This window comes from Schistocerca piceifrons, chromosome 3 (genome assembly GCF_021461385.2).
Source record: "Schistocerca piceifrons isolate TAMUIC-IGC-003096 chromosome 3, iqSchPice1.1, whole genome shotgun sequence".
In the NCBI taxonomy this organism is placed as follows: Eukaryota; Metazoa; Arthropoda; class Insecta; order Orthoptera; family Acrididae; genus Schistocerca; species Schistocerca piceifrons.
The window spans coordinates 222,909,869-222,925,482 of NC_060140.1; positions in this window are offsets into that span (position 1 = coordinate 222,909,869).

Consider the following 15,614-nt stretch of genomic DNA (forward strand, 5'->3'; position numbering starts at 1 on the left):
ATTGCTGCAGATTTCAATGATGGGCCATCAACAAGTGTCAGTGTGCGATCCGTTCAACGAAACATCTTCGATATCGGCTTTCGGAGCCGAAGGCCCACTCGTGTACCCTTGATGACTGCACGACACACAGCTTTTCGCCTCGCTTGGGCCCGTGAACAGCAACATTGGACTGTTGATGACTGGAAACATGTTGCCTGGTCGGACAAGTCTCGTTCCAAATTGTATGGGGCTCATGGACGTGTACGGGTGTAGAGACAAGCTCATGAATCCGTGGACCCTGCATGTCAGCAGGCTACTTAAGCACCCTGCCTGATTACATGCATCCATTCATGTTCATTGTGCATTCGAACAGACTTGGGAAATTCCAGCAGGACAATGCGACACCCCACACGTCCAGAATTGCTACAGAGTGGCTCCAGGAACACTCTTCTGAGTTTAAACACTTCCGCTGTCAGCCATACTCGCCAGACATGAACATTATTGAACATACCTGCGATGCCTTGCAACATGCTGTTCAAAAGAGATATCGACTTTTACAGGTTTATGGACACACTTGCAGGATTCGTGGTGTCATTTCCCCTACAGTACTACTTCAGACATTAGTAGACTCGATGCCACGTTGTGCTGCGGCACTTCTGCATGCTCGCGGCGGCCCTACACGATATTAGGTAGGTATACCAAATTTTTGGCTCTTCAGTGTATATTATTTAATTATTTAAAAACCCCTGTGTATCTAAGAGCTACGTAAGGATCTAAGTACAACTTTATTCATGTTGTGCGTCTTCTTCTCAGTATTCATGAATAATTATGTCATGCCTTTTATTCATCATGCACTATTCGTTTCTACTTCTAGGATAGATTTTCTCGCTATTGTTCACATTTCAGAGTTAATAACGAGTGTATTTGAGAGCTGTATGCTGTGTCCATCTTACTGGAATCACTATTTACAATCTAATTGCAGCAGACTTTATAAATAACCTTGGATACACAACTTTTGCAAACCAAAAATAAATATGAACTGGTGTACATTTGTTTGGTTATTGCTTTTACAAACTTCTAAAAAGGAGCAAAGTGAAAGAACTTTTTGCATAATGATTTGAAATAGGACTAATTTTCTTTGCTAATGATGTACTGGCTTTGTCATTGTGAGGGAAGGCCATCTCACGAAGAAACAAAAGGTCAAAAAAAGAGGATGAATTACAAAACTATGCAAGTAAATCTTTCGTAAACATTATATTTCCCATAGGAATAATTAGAAAACGAAATGTCTCCAATAATTGTTATAAGAAGTACTTATGTATAAAACAGAAGCAATGGTGGATAGAAACTGAAACAACAACAACAATTATTTTCTTTAAATAACGGAAAACTGTAGAATTCTCTCAGGGTAACAGAACATCACCATAATAATGAAAGACATCATAATTTACATATTTTGTACACCTGACTTTGCGTCAAAGGCTGTAGACGTTGACTCTATGTAAAAAAAAAAGTCAGCTTAATATTAATTTTTCAACAGATGACTTTTGAAACAGGAGCTAATGAAAAAACATTTGGCACGAAGAGCTCTGTATAAGTGTGTAAATAAAAGTTTTATTTCTGAAAGTCAAGACAGTGTCTCTTTATTTCCTTAAAGAAGTTTCTTTTCTACCATGAGTCCGTATAGTTATTGTAACCAAATACTGATAAAGCCATCTTCATACACTGTCAGACAAAAACGTGAATCACCCAGAAGATAAGGAGGGAAAGAAATGAAATTTGTTGGGTTGACAGGGTATGTGATGTTATTTCGGTCATTACAAAATCGAGTCAAAATTTACAACAAAAACAAACACGGCAACACGTCGCCACTTATCAGTATGACGTTGTATCCCGTCCAGTGTGGACACATGCACTGATTCTGTTGTGAAGAGTATCATAGCGCCATTATATCCACTCCTGAGGTAAGGTGTTCTACAGTTGGTGTAACTGATCTTTGATATCCTGGATACTGGTACTGGAATGGAGTTAATGTCCGAACTGGTTACAAACACGTAGTCAAATTTGGGGATTTTGCTGGCCCTGGGAGTATCTCAATATTAAACAAACAGCTCGTAGGGACACGTGTTATGTGTGGACGAACGCTGTCCCACTGAAAATTAATACTACTCGAGAGAATACATAAGTACCAACCATGACCTGAAGTCATATCCGATGGCTCCCCGCACCATGAAGTCAGGAATAACATTCCTATTCCTCTCCAACCATTGGAAGGACAGAACCCCTCATTGGGTTGCTACTGCTGTGGCCGGCCGCTTCTGACATCGTAGTGCCTACTGCATCGTCATCCCACTTTACGTCCAACCATCAAGGGATGTCTGCATGACAGGGTGCATTTTCACCAGGAAAACCTGCGTCGTTTGTGTTGTCAAGACAACTACTTACCGGCGGCCACAACACAACACCAGGTCTCCACCAACGGCCGCCAATTACAGCTACCTGTTCACAGAGCCTGTAGAACATCTTCACCAGAGGTCACAGCTGGCGTAGGAACTACTTTGCTGCGCCAGGTACGTGATCGCAAATAGTTCCGGCAGACACACCCGCCAACGGGCTTTATAAGGCTGCGCACTGCTGGCAAAAGGCAGTTCGACGCACCGCTCGGAAGGATGCAGACCTGCCGCCCCGGCAGTCACGGCCAAGCGCCTCTTCTAGCTGGCCGATCCCTTGCTTTTGTCGACGAACCTCTTGACGTTGTGGAACTGTTTGTGTTTGCTCTATTATTATTATTATTTGTAATTTTGTATTTGTGTCTATCCCCATTTGGGATCGAATCTGTTGTTCTTTCGGAGATTGTGTTACTGTTTCATTTTGGTGAGTCAAATAAATTGTATTTCTATTCCGCTAGCGCGGATACTTCAGCTACCGTATTCGTCGAAGATGGTCTTCCGAGGTAACGCATTACCGCAATTAATCGCTCAACGAAATGCCCCACCATTCATCAGCAGTCTATGCTTCCAGGTCACATCAACACTCCAAACTCAGCTATTTGCGACTTGAGGTTAATGGCAGCGTACACATGGGAGTGTAATTCTCTAGTATATCTACTTCTTGTCTCAGATTAATGGTCTGGGATGTCACAGAATGTTGCACATAGTCCATTACTTGGTAGTCGAGGGTGTGAAGGGGCTACAGTCTACACTACTGGCCATTAAAATTGCTACACCATGACGATGACGTGCTACAGACGCGAAATTTAACCGACAGGAAGAGGATGCTGTGATATGAAAATGATTAGTTTTTCAGAGCATTCACACAACGTTGGCGCCGGTGGCGACACTTTAAACGTGCTCACATGACGAAGGTTTCCAACCGATTTCTCATACACAAACAGCAGTTGACCGCCGTCGCCTGGTGAAACGTTGTTGTGATGCCTCGTGTAAGGAGGAGAAATGCGTACCATCACGTCTCCGACTTGGATAAAGGTCCGATTGTAGCCTATCGCGATTGCGGTTTATCGTATCGCGACATTGCTGCTCGCGTTGGTCGAGATCCAATGACTGTTAGCAGAATGTGGAATCGGTGGGTTCAGGAGGGTAATAAGGAACCCTGTTCTGGATCCTAACGGCCTCGTATCACTAGCAGTCGAGATGACACGCATCTTATTCGCAGGACTGTAACGGGTCGTGCAGCCACGTCTCGATCCCTGAGTCAACAGATGGGGACGTTTGTAATACAACAACCATCTGCACGAACAGTTTGACGACGTTTGCAGCAGCATGAACTATCAGCTCGGAGACCATGGCTGCGGTTACCCTTGAAGCTGCATCACAGGCAGGAGCGCCTACGATGGTGTACTCAACGACGAACCTGGGTGCACGAATGGCAAAACTTAATTTTTTCCGATGAATCCGGGTTCTGTTTACAGCATCATGATTGTCGCATCTGTGTTTGGTGACATCGCGGTGAACGCACGTTGGAAGCGTGTATTCGTCATCGCCATACTGGCGTATCACCCGGCGTGATGGCATGGGGTGCCATTGGCTACACGTCTCGGTCACCTGTTGTTCGCATTGATGGCACTTTGAACAGTGGACGTTACATTTCAGATGTGTTACAACCCCTGGCTCTACCCTTCATTCGATCCCTGCGAAAAACTACATTTCAGCAGGATAATGCACGACCGCATGTTGCAGTTCCTGTACTGGCCTTTCTGGATACAGAAAATGTTCGACTGCTGCCCTGGCCAGCACATTCTCCAGATCTCTCACCAGCTGAAAATGTCTGGTGAATGGTGGACGAGCAGTTGGCTCGTCACAATACGCCAGTTACTAGTCTTGATGAGCTCTGGTATATTGTTGAAGCTGCGTGGGTAGCTGTACCTGTACACGCCATCCAAGCTCTGTTTGACTCAATGCCCAGGCGTATCAAGGCGGTTATTACGGGCAGAGGTGGTTGTTCTGGGTTCTGATTTCTCAGGATCTATGCACCCAAATTGATTGAAAACGTAATCACATGTCAGTTCTAGTATAATATATTTGTCCAGTGAATACCCGTTTATCATCTGCATTTCTTCTTGGTGTAGCAATTTTAATGGCTAATAGTGTATTTATTGTACAATATAACCATCCTTCCCTGTATTGGTGAGTCATGATCTAGCGGAAGCTTGACAAGTATACCCCTGCTCACTTTCCCATGCAGTCAGACGTCGGGGCATTATCACATGGAAATGCCCCACAAATTTGGGTATTGCACCATTCGGTAAGCCAGCCAAATGGAGACCCACAATGAAGCCCCTTTCAAATTCCATCAGATACTGATAACACTCTCTCAGACGGGTTTATAACATCTCCATGTCCTCCGTACTTTGATCACTAGACATCTAACGCTGTCCATGCCTCTTATAGACCCTATCTAGTAGCAACACTAAATGCAAACAACTCTAATCCACTCTGATTACCGTTCCACGTACATTCCGGGCAGAATTGTTGCCCTAATCATTTACATCCCCACCAATGGTGTGTACACGTACTACGTTTACATCCGACCATGTATTGCGAGTGCTCCACATTTTTGCCAGGCAGTGTATGTCAGTACCCTCTTTAATGATTTAACTCTCTCGTATGGTCTGTAATGAAACTGCCATCAGCGTGGGATGAAACCACACCTAGTTACGCCAATCGCTCTTCAACGAGGCTATACCGTTACCATTGGGAAGGAAGTTGAACATACCTCTGCCATGTCTGATTTAGGCAAAGAAAATGAGTTTAATCTGGGATTGCACCAGATAATGTGTAAATTATCGACGATGTGACATCCAATTGTTAATTCTTACAAAAACACTACCACATACGGAACGATCCCTCATTAGAGTGGACATACACATACCTTATCTTCTCAGCGGTCTTTGTTCTGCCTGGTTTCTTTTTTTTTTCGGAGAAATGAGTGGGTGGTGTTAACATTCTTTTGACTTCTTTCAAATTACATATATTCCTATCACCTTCTTGTCGTACAGTTTTTAACTTTTACAGGTCCCTGTAGTACTACGGTGGTTATTTCCTGATGTCGTAAAACATGCCCTCTCACACTGTCCCTTCTTCTATTCATAGTTTTCCGTATGTTCCTCTTCTAGCCCATTCTGCGGAGAATCCCGCATTTCTTACCTTATCAGTCCACTTAATTTTCAACATTCTCCTATGGCACCATATTTCAACAAAGATACGTGGCTCAGTGATTAGCACACCGGAGTCGCATTCAGGAGGAAGACGGTCCAAACCACCTCCGGCCATTCAGATTTAGTTTTTCCGTGTTTTCCCTAATTCGCTCCAGGAAAATGCCGGGATGGTTCTCTGAAAGGGCGCAGCCGATTCCCTTCCTCATTCTTGGCACAATCCGATCGAGTGCTCTGTCTGTCATGACCTTGATGTCGACGGGACGTTAAACCGAGCCTTCCTTCCTTCCTTCTCTTCAAACACTTCGATTCATTATTTTCCTGATTTCCCACATTCCGTTATTTTCACTTCCACCTGACGTACGTTATTAGAAATTTCTTCCTCAAATTAAGGCCAGTGTTTGATACCGGTACATCTCTCTTAGTGAGCAATGCTCCCTTTTCCCGTGCTCGTCTGCTTATGTTTCCTCCTTGTTTCTACCGTCGTATTATTTTGCTTCCAAGACAGGAGAATTTCTTCCCATCTTCTAACTCGTGATCCGAATTTTTTATATTAATTTTATCTTTAATTACTTTTCTACTTCTTCCCACTACATTCGTCAGTCTGCAGTTTACCCAGAGTCCGTATTTTATGATCATTCGACTGCTCATTGCATTTAAATCGTCTTCTAAGTCTTCCTCACTTTGCACAATGTCATCAGCGAGTCTTATCATTGATGTTCTTTCAACCTGAATTTTAATCCCATTTCAGAACTTTTATTTTCATCCTTGCTTTTACGACATACAGACTGAAAAGTAGGGGTGAGAAACTACATCGCTTTCTTACCCCTTCCTAAACTAATCACTTCGTTCTTGTTCTTCAAATGTAAATTTTCCCTCTTGTTTCTTTTAATTATTGTATTTTACCTGTTTTTTCTTGCAACTTATGCAAATTTTTTGAGAATTTAGAACATCTTGCAGCATTTTACATCGTAGAAAACTTCTTCTAGGTCGGTTATTCTAATGCATTCCTGTGAACGACTCTCGCTTTTTGTTAAGCTTTCCATCATCAAGCGTCAAGTCAGAACAGCTCCTCTTGTGCCTTTACATTTCCTAAAGCCAAACAGGTCCTCAACTTTCTTCTTCACTCTTCTGCAAATTATTCTTGTCAGCAACTGGAATACATGAGCTGTTAGCTGACTCTGCGATTTCCCGTTAACTTGCCATTACTATCTTCGTGATTGTGTGGATGATATTTTTCCAAAAATCTGATAGTTCACTTCCAGGCTCATAAATTATCTAAACCAACAGGAGTAGTCGTTTTGTTGCCACTAACTCCAGTGATTTTAGAAATCTTACCTTATTTCACAGCAAGTCTCGGAAATCTCAAGCTCTGTCTACAATAATCGATCACCTATGTCTTCCATATCGACTCCATATCTATTCTTCTATCATATCAGTTCCTCCCTATTGTAGAGACCTTCAGTGCCTCCCTATTGTAGAAACTTTCAATGTACTGTTTCCACCTATCCGCTCACCGCTCTATGTCTTCCGCGTTCCCCAGTGGAATTTCTCTTGCATTCTTAATGTTAACACCTCTGTTCTTAATTTCGCAGAAGGTTGTTTTGACTTTTCTACATACTGAATCGCTCCTTCCGACATCTGTTTCTTTCGCATTTGTCCTGCAGCAATTTCACCTTGGCTTCCCTGCACTTTCGATTTATTTTATTCCTAAGTGTCACTATGCTGCTTTCAAGTCTTTAATTGGACCTATATCTACTTTATTTTTTCGTATATCAATTTAAATATTCCTTCTGGTACACAAGGTTTCTTTGCAGTTACCTTGTACCTAGTCTTATCTGTCCAGCTTCTGCGATTGTCCTTGTTAGATATGTCCATCTGTCCTCAACTGAACTACCTGTTTTGGTATTCATTACCGCAGTATTTGCAACCTTACAGGACTTCAAACGCATCCTGTCGTTCGTCAGTACTTCGGTATCCCACAGTTTTTCACATTGACTCCTCGGTACGGTTGTATTAAACTTCAGTCCACACTTTATCATTGCTAAATTGTAAGACGAGTATATATCTGCTCCTGGGTACCCCTTAAATCCAGTATAAGTTTTTCAAATCACTGCTTAACCATGTGCAATCTTTTCATATCTCCAGATATTTCCAACTATATCTCCTACTCTTGAGGTTTTTTAACACGGTATTCGGTATTAAATCACTGAAACAAAATTATATACGAACAGGCATCGGAAGGCCCAACGTTACGGACAGACCGCCATGGCATCCGCATCCTATAGGTGCCAATGGATGTTGATATGGAGGGGCATGTGGTCAGCACACCGTTGTCCCTGCCGTTGTCAGTTTTGTGACAGGAACCACTACTTCCGAATCAAGAAGCTCCGCAATTGGCCAAACAAGGCTAGAGTGCACCTGTTTTTCCTTCAGTGCTCGGTAGACCTGGAGGGTCACCCATTCAAATGCTGGCCAAGACCGACAGCACTTCGGTGCTCTGACGCGAACCGGTAGAGTATTCAGCATTACTGGCTGAAATTTATTGCAGAACTCAGTTAGACTTTCTCCTTTCTCCTGCCACCGAGTTATACTGTTCTGAAACTCCGTCTCCTGTTCCGCCCTCTACTACAGCATTCAAACAGCTCACGATTATTATGTCTTCACCTCCCCTAATATAAGGCTTCACACGATCAATATCCTGATATAATTTTTGAATCTCTTCTTCTTTTGTTTGTGACGTCGGCACGTATACCTGAACTATTGGTGTTGGTGTTGGTTTACTGTTGATTCTAATAAGAAATATCATGTCAATGAATTTTTCACAGTATCTGTCTCTCTCTCTCTCTCTCTCTCTCTCTATCTCTCTCTCTCCCTCTCTCTCTTTCTCTACCCTACCTTCATATTCCTAACGAATCTGTCTGACCAGAAAGGCTTACCATCTTTTCAACCCTTGCTTTTCACTTTTCATTTTTTTCGTTAATTATTTCTCATGGTCACATCTCCCTTTGTAGTCTCCTTCTGAAGGAGGAACTAGTCTTTTGCCAATGAAGAAATCATCATGACACGTTCTCAATTACAGGCCACGTATCCTGAGAACATACATTTTTGGCCTTTTGAGGCAGTTTCTCATCCTAATAGTAAATTGGTGTCCCAAAGTTGTAACCACTCCTCCTCCCATTTTAAAAAGCGCATTGGCGGAACGTGGGTGATTCTTTAACCGAAAGTCTTTGCTCGCCTTTGCTGATGGTTTTTATTGAAAAATTATGTAGTCGCTTGGATGGAATCTAAGACACAGAATGTTTTAAAGCTAGTTGTAGGAGAGTAGTAGATAATGTGTAAAATATCGAAAAAATGACATCTACCTTAATTTTTAGAACTCCCAGCAGAACACGTAGTGTTTATTGTGGTCAAATACGCGATATATTCCGCACTAGAGGTTTCTGCAACCTACATTTATGCACTACACTTCCATCAGCTTCACAAAGTTCATGATCTTGACATGTCTGATGTGCTTGATGCTAGTACTGTAGAGCAATGAGTCGCATGTCAAGACAAGCACCGAAGTCAACATTACATTCCTTCAATTGCGCCAACTGGCGATAGTACAGTACATACTGACGAAATTAAAATGAGCTCTAACATGGAAGTTAAGCGTTTCCGGACACATGTGAACACAACATCTTTTCTTTATTTGTGTGTGGGGAATGGTTCCTGAAAGTTTGGCCGTACCTTTTTGTAACACCCTGTATAGGTAGTCCTACGTGTCAAGTACATGGTGCACATGATTTTGAGAACAAATTATATACTTCCTTGCAGACTCTCTAGGTTCCGAAACAGCTAAAAACTGACGATATGAGTCATGACTGTTGCCAGTATGGAATGGCACCGGAAGAATATGAAATCGTAACTCAGACCCTCTTAGTGTTCTGTCCTTTTGGCTGTATTTAACCTCATAGAGACTCACTCGTACTAGAAAGCATTTTCTTAATTCATGGCAATTGGTCAGTAAACTCACCATAAATCGATAAGTTCTACAGCCTTCTCGCTCTTCGAGCAGTCATTATGGACCTACTGACTGAAAGGAGATTCCATCGATCTGCGTATTCAGCAGGTATTTTAGGGACATAAAACAAAATTTCTTAAGTAGAAGTGCGAACCAAAGAGGATATCATCTGAAATACACATATAGAAAGATTTTTAAATGCACAAGAGTGTATTCGAACATGTATTTAAAAACAGTGCCTGACAGCAACGCCGGCTTTTACCCTTAAAAATAAACTATGTTCAAAGACACCAGGGTATAGTGTGTGACTCATTCGTCACCGTCATCGGCTATCAGATGGTGCTCTGGAAGCCGGCCTGGATATTCTCTGTTTTTACTCTGCAGGCAGTAATTGTGCTGAGTTTAGAGGTGAACATAGTTTTTAACTTTCATTCCACGGTACAACCATGTCATCTCGGAGAGTACATGCACATATTCCTGTTGAAGAACTACAGCCATTTGAGCATGATCGCATTTTGGGCATGTGGGGAGCTAAAGGACGTATCAACGGATTGCTGCACATGTTGGGCACAATTTGTCGGTTGAGTGTGGCAGCTTTGGCTCTGAGCACTATGGGACTTAACTTCTGAGGTCATCAGTCGTCTAGAACTTAGAACTAATTAAACCTAACTAACCTAAGGACATCACACACTTCCATGCCCGAGGCAGAATTCGAACCAGCGACCGTAGCGGTCGCCCGGCTCCAGACTGTAGCGCCCAGAACCGCACGGCCACTCCGGCCGGCCTGTGGCAGCTTTCAGCAGTGGTCTGTGGAACATTTCAACCCTCACAGACGAGATGCTGGACGTCCGTGTACTACGGACGTACGAAAAGATCGATGCATTGTACGAGTAGCGGTGCCCAATCGAACATCTTTCAGGGAAGAAATACGGGCACATGTTGCCCCTGTTGTGTCACTAAAGACCGTTGAGAACAGTCTGCTTGCAGCAGGACTAAGGTCGAGAGCGCCTTTGGCCAGGCTACCGCTGACACCACGACATCGTCAAGCCCTGCTGCTCTAGTATCTTGAAAAACGACTGGAGAGTGAAATGGCGCTCTGTTGTTTTGTCAGGTCCCATCCCAGGCTTCATGGTGAGCAGGGCCATCAGGTACAACTCGCGGTCATATCTGGCGTTTCTGCATGGCAAAGTAGCCAGTGCCAGCTACATTACACAGGCTGTTAGTCACGTGTTACCGCCGTTTCTTCGACAGGAAGTCAATGTGCTTGTCCAGCAGGATACCATCGTGACCCGGTGAACTGTCACAAGCTGCAGCTAATGCTGAACCCAGTTCTCACTTGGAAAATGGACAGACGTATATCAGTGGCGGAACTGAAGTCCCAACTGCCCCTCTCAGCAGCCACTTTGTAGCGCCAGAAATATGAGCTCTAGCAGTGGCGTTAACTGTGGCAAAATACCACACCATAGTCTGGGAAATGTCTCGTAGGATGGTCAGGAGATTTCCTCAACCCTTTACAGCATCAACTGGGCGCCTCCCAGAAATGCTCCTGATAGCCTCCCATACAACTGTACTTTTAGTATAACTGTTTATGATTGTCAGAGGCCCTGCCTAGAGCAGAATTCAGTGCGGCATTCACCACACTGTCGAGCCTTTTCACGTTTTTCCATTGTTCAATCGTCCAATGTTTACGCTCCTTACACCAAGCGAGGCGTCGTTTGGCATTTACCGGCGTGATGGGTGGCTTATGAACAACCGCTCAACCATGAAATCCAAGTTTCTTCACCTCCCACCCAACTGTCATAGTACTTGAAGTGGATCCTGATGCAGTTTGGAATTCCTGTGTGATAGTCTGGATAGACTGCCTATTATACATTACGAACCTCCTCAACTGTCGGTGGTCTCTGATAGTCAGCAGACGAGGCCGGCCTGTACGCTTTTGGGCTGTACATGTCCCTTCACGTTTCCATTTCACTATCACATCGGAAACAGTGGATCTAGGGATGTTTAGGAGTGTGGAAATCTCTCGTACAGACACATGACACAAGTGACACCTGTTGTATTCTCCAACAGTTTATTGAACGTAGCTCCTTCTACAATACAATAGCTGGCTGTGCAATAGATGTAGACGTCCGTCGATCTAGCCGGAGATGATGTTCCTCTCGGTCGGCTGGTACTTCGATCGGCGGTGCAGTACAGCTGCTTCGGTGATATCTTCTCGGAGACTCTGCTATAGCGGTTGCCATTAGCAGCGGACGAAGACTGGTCTGCCTTCGACTGGCCGCGCCTATATAGTGAGCTGGAGCCAATAGAAACCCGGCGTAGGAATCCGTGGCCGGATATGTCGCGGCGACCTCTGCAAGGAAAGGTTCCTATTAATCGACTGGAATCTTCGGCGTATTTACCTGATGTCTTCGCCTGTTTGGCTGTTGGTTTGTTTCCCTCATAGCGTGGCTGTTATGCGGTGCTGCCTGCCATTTAATGGAACCCTATGGCAGACAGTACATCACCCAATCACCTGACCACGTACGAAGTTCGTGAGTTCAGCGGTGCGCCCCATTCTGCTCTCTAAGGATGTCTAATGGGTATTGAGGTCGCTGATAATGAGTACCTGGTAGTAGGTGTCAGTACAAAGCACTTAATTTGAAAAACGTGTGTTTTTGGGGGTTTCCGGACATTTTTGATCACATAGTGTAGGATGGCTAATGGGACCGTTCGAACCAGCCCCTTACCGAGCCTCTGTGTAGAGGTGAAGTCTTGTCATGGTGGGACAGTTCTATAATACACTGTCCACGCCATATACTCGTATATACTGTACTGTTTCTCGGTCGTTAGAGGAAAGACTCCTTCATTCTCGACAGCGCGAAACTAGGCCGTATGGGATTCGGATGAAGGACTGCCTTTTAGAGATGGGTGACGCTGATTTTAACGTTTTACAGCAAGGGCTGAGCAATATCACCTTGGCTCCTACAGAGGCCTGGAATTATTTAGGATCTGACGAATTTCAAGAAGATTTTTTTTTTTTTTTTTTTTTTTTTTTTTTTTTTTTTTTTTTTTTTTTTGCTGACACGCATCACTGTTTTACAGTTGGTAGACAGATGGCTCCCAACGAGGGACTTCGTTGACTGTTCAGCCGTATTCCCCTACCTCGTCTTCAGGATTCGCCTTTCTCATGCCTATATTGCTTTATTGCTTTTATGCAGAGCTTCATGTGATCCTGACGGCATTGGAGCAGGTTATGCTTGACGGAGTACTACCATAGACACATAGCCCACACTTGGTTTTCAGTGCTGGACAATCTACGCCGCTCTGCAAAACTTAAGGACGAACTATTTAACTCATATATTATTGAGTGGAAATGAAAAAAAGTGCGGGAGCAAGTTGACAGAGGTCTGTCAGTTGAGCACAGAAAACTGGACGTCATAGGGCCTAGTGTCAGCGAGATAATAGCGAAAAATGGTACTGGCTACGGAACACGAGGCAACAGACGGAAAGGGAAAAAGGCAGTAGTTGTCACTCAGCGAGTAGTTATGGTGTTCTGTGGTGGTGTTCTTCATTACAACATGGCCCACAGATAATATTTCTATGTCATCACACGGCCATCGGGAAAATGGAAGAAGGACGAAATACGAGGAATGTCGCCCAAGGGATTGGTACTTCCCGCAGTGTTCTTTCGTGTGCTTCGGGAACGTTCCGATCAACATGTAGGTGGTCGACCAGGGTCAACTACAGCAGCAGATGATCGCTACATTAGGTAACAATCTGTATGTAAACGGCTAAATCCATCACCTAACCTCAGTTGCTTGCTGCCTACCTTACAGCTTCCAGAGGCAACAAATATTTGACTCTGAGTATTTCATATAATTACTGACTTAATTTTAAAAATTAAAATCCTATCAAGACAGTCTCATTAAGAGGTACCATCTTCTGTTAAAGGTTTAACACAGTGTTAGAGTTATAAACTTTGTGTGCATCTTGAGGCACTGCAACTGACGGTGCACAAAGCACCCAGAGTATATTCATTCAGTGTTTAGAAATGAGATCATTTTGTGACTTCCAACAAAGTTGACACATACTCGTAATTTCGAACCTTATTGATACTGTTGATATCCCCGAGAAAACAGTGAAGGAAAAAAGTTTATCGCTTGCTACATCCTAGCTGTTTATGCAGCAAAATTTCAGCACCGAGAATGACATTTTAATTTATTCTTCTTTATTTTCAACTCTATTCGCAACAAATTTTGAAGATAGTATACACATTCCCCATACTCCAATGAACCTGCATGTCCTGTATGACACACAGTTACGGAGATATGATGTAGTACCGCTGATAACTGCGCAGTTGAGCGCCCCACGAATCAAATGGCTCTGAGCACTATGGGACTTAACATCTATGGTCATCAGTCCCCTATAACTAAGAACTACGTAAACCTAACTAACCTAAGGACATCACACAACACCCAGTCATCACGAGGCAGAGAAAATCCCTGACCCCGCTGGCCCCACGAATCAACCAAACCAATGACATAATACGCATTCAAATGTGTGAAACAGTACCTTTTATTGAAACAGCGCTGTTTTATATATGAGAGTTCGATTCTTTAAAGAAGCGAGGGAGAGGGGGTCTGGGTTACTGGTAGTAAGAACTTCTTCCCTCGTCACGGGTACTTCATGACACAATTCTTTCCTTCGATATTTGTATGTGAGAACTATTGCACTGTGGGATGTACGATGATCAGTATAGAATGAGACTAATCTTCTCTAAACTAGTCGCGAGTTAATAATCAATAGCTCAGTGAGTCGTGCACGGATCGAGTTTATCCCATTAATTGTTTGTCATCTTCTATTACGGTATTGCCGCCTCGTTTTCTTATTCCATTTACTGACGTCACTAACTTCCTGCCTTACTTGCCCGTGAGTGGCAGCAGCAGCGCTTATCGATAAGTGCACTGTCGTACCATCTCTGGAGCGACCGATAGTATTTCTGGGTCGTCGTGTGTCTGGCACCATCCATAATGCCACTTCCTACACCTTCTACCCCTCTGCAGGTGTGCCCCAGGGATCTGTCCTCTCCCCTCTCCTCTACCTCCTGTACACGGCAGATATGCCCCAACTCCCCCCCCCCCCCATCCAGTACACCTCTTGCAATATGCGGATGACACCGCATTCCTCGCCCTCGCTCCTACCCTCCAACTGTACCAACGCCTTCTCCAGAATCACCTTGACCTTTTTGCTGCATGGTGTAACCAGTGGCTCCTGAAACTCAACCCTTCCAAGACCCAGGCAATCATCGTAGGTCCTACCACTCGCTCCTTCCGGCTCCTGGATTTCTCCCTTACTGTCTGCGCCCGTCCTGTCCGCCTCACCCCCACCCTCACCTACCTTGGCCTCACCATGGAACGTCACCTCACCTGGATCCCTCATCTCCGCTCCATCCAATCCAAAGCCCACAACCGCCTCCGACTCCTCAAACTCCTCTCCGGCCGGACATGGGGGTTGCACCCCTCTACCATCCTCCACACCTACAAATCCTTAATCTGTCCCATCCTCTGTTATGCCATTCCTGCCTCGATATCTGCCCCCCCCAAATTCTGTAATTCCCTCCAGATCCTTGAGCGTCATGCACTCCGCCTCGCCTTCTGTATACGCCTCCCATCCCCCATGCGGATCCTCTATGATCTCATTCCTTTCTCCCATCTGCTCCTATTCCTCGAACATATCCGCATCCTCTACACCTCCCGCCGTCTTGAACCCCCTCACCCCCTGGTTGCTCCTCTCAATCCCCGCCCCCTGCCCCGTCTTCACTGCTGTGTCCCCCTACCCTCCATCTCTACACCCTACATCTCAAGGTGGCTTCCATCAACTCCCCCTCCCGGATGATGCCCTCTCTCCCTCAATTTATCCCTCCTATCAACTCTGATCCCTTCCTTTCCTCTGTCCTTTTCCCCAGCTCCCTCTCCC